The sequence below is a fragment of the Aethalodelphis obliquidens genome, unplaced genomic scaffold (genome assembly GCF_003676395.1).
Source record: "Aethalodelphis obliquidens isolate GAN/ISIS:26980383/991018 unplaced genomic scaffold, ASM367639v1 scaffold6, whole genome shotgun sequence".
Lineage (NCBI taxonomy): Eukaryota > Metazoa > Chordata > Mammalia > Artiodactyla > Delphinidae > Aethalodelphis > Aethalodelphis obliquidens.
The window spans coordinates 2,540,168-2,547,848 of NW_020837950.1; the positions used below are offsets into that span (position 1 = coordinate 2,540,168).

Consider the following 7,681-nt stretch of genomic DNA (forward strand, 5'->3'; position numbering starts at 1 on the left):
GTAAAAACATGTTACTAAATTAAATTCTCATTATGAAAGAAGATATGCAAGAAAGAAGTGTAAACTTTGAGTCTTAAATATGCAGAGATGGCACTGGGACTTTAAAGATGTGTTCGACTCCTTTAAAATGTGTTTTGCCTAGAGCTGGCTGACATTCAGTTCCCTCTGAATATTTAGAACATAGTATTGGTGTGGTGGTTTATAGAAAGATTTGCTCACCTACTTCAGTGTCCAGTCTGCTGTTACCCCATGCCATGAGTTCTTAATTTCAGATGGTATATTTTTCAGTTCTAGAAGGTCCATTTGATGTTTTTATAGAGGCTAGTCCTCTTTTGAAATTCTTCATCTTTTCACCCATTTTGTCCGTCTTTTCCCTCTATTTAATGGAACATACTAATCATAGTTAATTTAAATTCCTGTCAGCTAATACCAATACTTGGATTATCTGTGGATCTGTTTCTGTGGGTTTTTTCTTTTGATTATTGGTCATTTTTTCCTGACTCTTAAAGTTTTAAATTTTATGCTAGATGTTATAAACAGAATGAAGTAGAAACTCCAGAAAAAATCTTCCAAAATCAAGGGTCCCATCTGTTCTGTATTAGGCAGATAGCTTGAGGAGAACGATCACTTTGATCTAATGAGAGATTGAGGTGGGTTGGGCTGGGTTGCAAGTTTAGTAGATTCAGTCCATCTCTAGTTTTCTATTTCTTGGGTATGACCCTCTCAGACTTTTGATTGAGGCCTGGCAGGTAGGTCTTTGTCTCCTCTCCTCAGGAGGTTGTATCCTTCGGATATTTTGAGTTTAGCTTTCCATCTTATGCAGGTTCAGGTGTTTTGAGGGGGAGACCAATCATGAGTTTGTTGCAGATCCTCCTCCATCTAGCAGAATTTTGTCTCCTAAATACTAGGAGACTATGAGTAATTTTTCTCTGCCTTTTTGTCTTGGTCCCCCATCCTTCCATGCTGCCCCAGAATTCAGTAGTGTCTCTAGGGAAAACTGGCTTTGCATTTTAGGGTACATCTAATTTCCAGTCCATTGGGCCAGGCTGTACAACCTACAAAAGCTCTGTTGATTTCCCTTTTCCCTAGTAGAGTCCCACTGGTGCCAAGCCTAATCCTCAGCTGACCTCTCTAATCAACAAAGAAAGAAAATGGCCAGTACATAATCATCAAATGATTTAGAAAGCGCTCTTTCCTTCTCTGGATTTTATTTCATCTAGTCCTTGTTGCTTCCAGAATTTTCTGATGTTTTAAAAATAATGGGTTTTTTTCTTCTTCAGTTTATCCGTTTCTATTTGTGATGGGAGTGTTGGCTTGAGTTTGACATCCTACACAGAAATATAAGTCTCTAGTTACCTTGACTTTACATAAAGATTATGCTGTTCTTTGCATGTTGGGAAGGAAAGAATGGTGTGATTATCACTCTCTTGTTTTTTAACATTTTGTTTGAAATTTCTTCGTGTTTGGAATTGAAGAAATCGTATTTTAAGGACATTGTATTCATTTTATGTTTGTGCCTTGATTGGGAGGATTTATAAATTGATGTCTCTTAATTCAGTTGCAAGTAAAAATAGTTATGCTTGCTGATCCCAAGTAAAAAGAATGTTGGGTTTAAAGTTTAGAGATCCGAGTTTGAATCCTGTCATTACCCTTACTGGTTGTGTGACCTTGGGCAAACTATTTAACTTCTTTAAGCCTGTGTACTTAATCTATAAAATAATAATATACCTCAATTCATGTTTTGTTGCACAAAGCAAGATATAAACAAAAACAGAATACATTTTGGATAAATCTCATTGAGACTTAAGAATAAAGTAGAATGAGTACTTCTAGACCTTAGAGCTGGAGAAAATTTAGTTTTAGATTAGGTTGGCTGTTCAAGGCCAATAGCCTAGTTAGTGGCTTAAGATACCTTGTGTGTCATAGACATGTTATTCAACAAGTTACAAATTCTTTACAAATTCATAGTTCGTTGAATAATGGAGAGAGCATGATGTTGAAAGCCATACAATCCCGGTTTCAAATCGCAGCTCCACCATTTCCTAGTGTAGCTTTAAGTTTCTTAACCCCACTAAGACACAGTTTTCAGATGTAAAATAAAAGTTATACAAGCTGCCTTCTAGGTTTATTGTGAAGATTAAATAAGGTAACAAAGGGAAGACACATGGCATGGGGTCACATCCAAAGTGAGGATCAACAAATACTATTCCTTACTCCTTTTTGTTTCTGTTTCTCCAGTTGTCCATTATAATTAATCAGCAGTAATTTTTTTTTAACTCCACCTGTTGGTTCTAGCCAGTGATTCTTCCTTGTATAGTTATATAGATTTTAAAAATCCCTGATAGTAATACATTTGACTCTTAGTGAAATTCATTTGTCTTATGAATAATTTTTCTAATTTTCTGCTGTCAATTGAAACTCAGTTTTAGTTTTTTGATATGTTATCAGTATTTTCTGAAAAGTTATCAGAGGTTTGTGGATAACCCCTTAAAATTGTGTGCAACATTTTACATATTGGTGCATAAATGCTTTTTTCATCATTCACAAGGTAGAGTAACCTTAAAAAGTTAAGAACCACAAGCCTAGTCATACACTCTTTTTTTAAAAAATATAAATTTATTTATTTATTTATTTTTGGCTGTGTTGGGTCTTCTTGCTGCATACGGGCTTTCTCTAGTTGTGGCGAGTGGGGGCTACTCTTCACTGGGGTGTGAGGGCTTCTCACTGCGGTGGCTTCTCTTGTTGTGGAGCACGGGCTGTAGGCTCTCGGGCTTCAGTAGTTGTGGCTCGCGGGCTCTAGAGCGCAGGCTCAGTAGTTGTGGTGCACGGGCTTAGTTGCTCCGAGGCATGTGGACTTAGTTGCTCCGAGGCATGTGGGATCTTCCCGGACCAGGGCTCGAACCCGTGTCCCCAGCATTGGCAGGTGGATTCTTAACCACTGCGCCACCAGGGAAGCCCTAGTCATATACTCTTGATTAAATTGTATTTAAGCATACCTTGTTTAAGATTAGTACCTGTAAGTCACTGCTCAGTACTAAGTTAAAAGGGCACTTTTGATACACAAAATATTTGCAGTTGTTTATCTTCATCTAAAAATAGTACTTTTAACAAACAGTATGAAAAGGATTGTTCTGAATATACTTTAGTGGATATTTAGTTTATCTAGGTTACTTAAAAGTTAATATTCACATAAAATTTTTAAAAGCGGCCTTTAAGTACAGGAAGGGAATTTGTTTAAAAATCCTTTTGAGGAATCTAATCATATTCTAATTTGTCTTTTGGTGAATATAGAGTTTTCATGTATCATAATACTGAGATATGCCATTTAATTTTCTGCACATAACTGCAGTATAAGATTTATATTAATCCAGAACAGACAGAGGTGAATCAAGTAATTTTCTCTTAAGTTAAAATAATTATTTAAAATTTTGTATGGTTTCTTTCTAATGACTTATAACTAAGAACATTTTTGTTTCACTTATTTTAATGATTTGAATTTGCACAGATGTCAAAAGATAAGTATAGTTTTTATTTGAAAATACTTAAAAGTTTAAAAAATATGAATACATTCAAAGCATTATTCTAGCTAAAGCTTAATTAATGCATTATAAACTTAGGAGTTTAAAACTAAAACTTGTTTTAAATAAGACATTGAACATTGTGATGTTATGAATAAATCCTGTTCAAATAAGCTTTAATTTTAAGTAGTTGAACTTTTACAAATAGTTATTAGTGAGCTACCCTATTTATACATTTTGTTAACATATCTTAGCATCTTATGTTCTAAAGACTGATAAGAATGCCATTTCTTTGAGAAAAATTCAGAGAAATTTTGTTACAGCTTCCACATTAAACGTTTTTCCTTTGGTTTTAAGTACTTTAAAATCTATGAAATTTCTATTGATTTTATTAGCAAGTTCTAGAAAACTACTTCTTTGAAAAACCGTTTTTTCAAACGATTGTGAGTAAATGAATCGTTGGTAATGAGTATGCTATTAAGTAATAGTGGTAACAAAGTAGAGAAGAAGTAATACATTGAAGATTTGCTAAATGATTTCTTGCTGTCCTGAAAGACTTATTTATATCTAGTGGCACATAATTTGTTTATAGGGAATAATAACATATTCCTTAGAAAGTATGATATTAGGAAAAAATTACAAAAATGTTTCTTCTAATAATAAGTCAAATTTGAATTTTCAGGAAATCCTGATTTTCAATTGCAGTAATGTAACTTTATCTAGGTGTTTCATATGTATTTTTCTATTGTAAGCTTACTCTAGATGCTTCTTTGGAAATTGATAGGGCTATATCATACCTGATATTAATTGTTGATTAATCATTATTTAATTAGCCTTTTATGTGAATTATCCAGGCTATTTTACCTCTTTTGCAGTTGGCATGTTTTGACTTATTTCCACAATTCTGCCAAAAATGTAAAGGAACCAAAGGAGTAGAAGCCAAAATTTCTATCCTCCTGTTATTACTACTTACTACTCAAGTTGAGTCTATTTAATAAATAAGTCTATTTGTAATTGTAATGATGTTTTTAAACTTCTGTTATTTTTTACTTTAACATTGCTGAACAGCTATATTAGAACTAGTTCACCAGTGAGAAAAATAAAATTAGCAAGGTGCTGAAATGAGGAAATGTGTTAAAAAAAAAAGTTAAAGTGAGAGCTCTGTGATGAGGGAGGTGGGTAGGAGTCCAGATGCTTGGAGCAGTCCTTTTCCCAACCAGGTTAGTTGACATGATGTTATTCTCATAAAAAACTTGTTTTGATTACATGGTATGAGTTGATGGTCTTGGTCCTTTTAATTAAGGATAAGAATCCATGATAAAATTAGATTTCTTATTGATCATCTTATGCAGAAGGACTGAGGATTCATTGGTTAAGAACCACTAACCTGTCCTCTCGCCCCCAGGGTGTGAGCACTGAAAAGGATTAAGGCCCACTGTAGGGAAGCTTGCACTGAAGCCTGCACTGCCCTTTCCCCTGTTCTTTCAGTTAAATAGAAGATTTTTAGTTCCCATGACTGTCAGTCTGGTGCTTTTCACAAGCACCAAATTCTTTTAAGAAAATTAAGATGACTTATTTTTAGATCCACTGGCCTAGAATACCGAAAGATGATATATTTTTTTGGTACTTCATGTTGACAGACCTTATACATATTGTTTTTTTTTCTGATGCATATTAGTTTGCTTTAATTTATGTTGAATTTGGTGATCGATACAAACTTTTAAAAATCAAGGACAGATATTTATATGGTTAAGTTTGTTTGTCCAGTAGTAATCACAGAGTTTGGCAATGTTAAATCTTATATTTCATTAGAAATAGCTATCTGACAACTCTGTGGACATAAACTCTTAATTTTTATTTCTAGATTACTGCAATAATAAGGTACTTTCTTTTCATGTTTAAAGGCTTTAAATAGCTTTTATAAATGCTGAAGTGTCATATTTTTTTCAATATCTGCCAAATTGGTATTGTATTTAATTGTGAAAATATATTTTGATTTTGTTAACTAAAATAATTGCAAAGTATTAAACATTCTCAGTAGTTAAAGCTTTTTTTTTCCCCATTTAATTTGAGCTTTTGTTGTTACTAACAAATAATTTGTGGCACAGTTTCTTTTCTTTCTTTCTTTTCTTTCTTTTTTTTTTTTTTAATGACTGTTACAATCTATATACTTGTCACCTTAGTGTGCTAGAAATGTTCCACTCAGATGAAGGGTTCCTTTCTGGTTTTGTATGTTCTCACCTGCTCCTCACTGTAAATCATTGAGATGTCAAGTGCAATGATTAATTAAGCTGCACGTGCAAGTGCTTTTTTTTTCACCTGTCAAGCAGGAAAGAAGTCTTATAGCAAGATTAGATGGTGTTAATTCACAGCTATTACTCCAGACTGTGAAGTGTGTAAAAATATTTTATATTTAGATGCTTACTTAGAATATGGCATACCACCGTTTGTTTGGTTTAGAATTATTAAATATTGTAAGATATTATTATATCATCAAACCTTGTCATTAAACTTTCAATTAGAGGCAAAGGATAAATTCAGAATTCCTACATGAATATTTTGGAATTTAAGGTTCATACTTTATAATTACCTTTTATTCAAATACTGGTAGTTGATTTATTTAAAGTAAATATTTAAGTTTCTAAATTTATGTGTGTGTGTATGTATCATATACACCATGAGATCCATTCATAATGAGATTTGTTCTTGTTATAATATAGTATGGGTTTAAATTTGTGATGAAACGATGATTGTGGTAACTACCCTTTTTTCTGTGAGTAATGAATATTTGCAGATTGTAATGTCAACCTTTTAATTTTTATACATTAATATGAAACAAGAGACTTGGAAAGCTTGTTCTCCCCACCTTACTTCTTTCATACCCCCTGCCCCCTTTTTAAACCATCAGTAAAAAGTAAAACCTCAAATTGTATAGTAATCTTAATCTATTATTAAAAGGTCCTAGAAAGGAAGATTACAAGGTAGATTCAGGTTTTGAATCGGTTTTGCCATTGGTTTAGCAGCGGGTGGGCAGGCAGATGCCTGCTCAGAGTAGAACCTATTGCCATTTTTCACCATTGATAGAGTAGCCTTTCAGAGTCAATGAGCTCTGTCAATGTGAGCTTGTCAAGGCTACAACTTCATAGACCTGAGAGGCGGTTTGAGAGGTCAGCCCTTTTCAGGTTCGCTGTGATGCAAATGAACTTTAATGCTTAAACAACTATTGGAATTTTTATGTCTGCTCCTTGTTCTTTTTTCTTCACAAAGTCATTGACGAGACATTCAGTGCTTTTTAAATTGGAAGTTGCATTGTGCTAAAGACCTAGTACAGATTTACGGAGGGCTGAAAGCAGTTAGATCATGTTCTTTTCATGGTGCGATTAGAATCAAATCGATTTCCCTACAGCCTTCAGCATTCAGATGGCAATTTTAACAAAGCTTGGGGGCTAGACAAGGGACAAAACGACTGAACTGAATGTTAATTACACTCTGCAGCCTTATTTTCTTTTGATTTGGGGCTGACTGGCAACTAAATTAACAAAAAGTGTGACCATAACTGCTGCCCTATTTTCATTTAAAAGGAGAGCTGCCTCTAAAAGGCTATCTTTACAAAGAAACAAGTGAGGTTTGCTGATCATTGTTAACAAGGGCACTTTTTTCCTTTAAAATTCTTGTCAAAAAACTGTTCAAAAAAAGTAATGTAATAAATTAGTCATTGGCATATTATTATCCAGGGAGTTAGTTGATTTTCTGATTTTTATGACATAAGCTTAGAAAATGTAAGGCAGTAAGTAGTAGTTATGAATTATAATTGGCACCTCTGTGACTGTGGTGTCTTTAGCATGTTTAACATGCTAAGAGGTAATATGGTAACTAAATTATAGTAGGTACTTTAAATAAATATTAAACATTTTATTATGTAACATTCAAAACCAGCTTGATCCTAACAGTTTTTCACCTAGCTCATCCTTGTTTGACATGAAGATTTTCGTATTTGATGATTAGTACTTATTTAGTTGTGCCACATTAATGGAGCTGTATGCTTTTCTCCTTTCCTTGCAAGGAAGCTGCAGCTGCAGCAAGTTGCAGTTGCTTCTTGTGGCAACACTGTCCTGTTTGCACCTGCATCTGTGTCAGTCTCATCCTAACACCTGGCACCATGA

At 33.8% G+C, this 7,681-nt stretch overlaps 1 protein-coding gene across 2 annotated transcripts in view; it reads left to right on the forward strand.

Moving 5' to 3' along the window:
- The window catches only part of CHIC2 (cysteine rich hydrophobic domain 2), a 47,717-nt gene that overhangs the window by 34,428 nt on the left and 5,608 nt on the right, over window positions 1-7,681 (forward strand). The gene's annotated exons all lie outside the window — the stretch shown is intronic.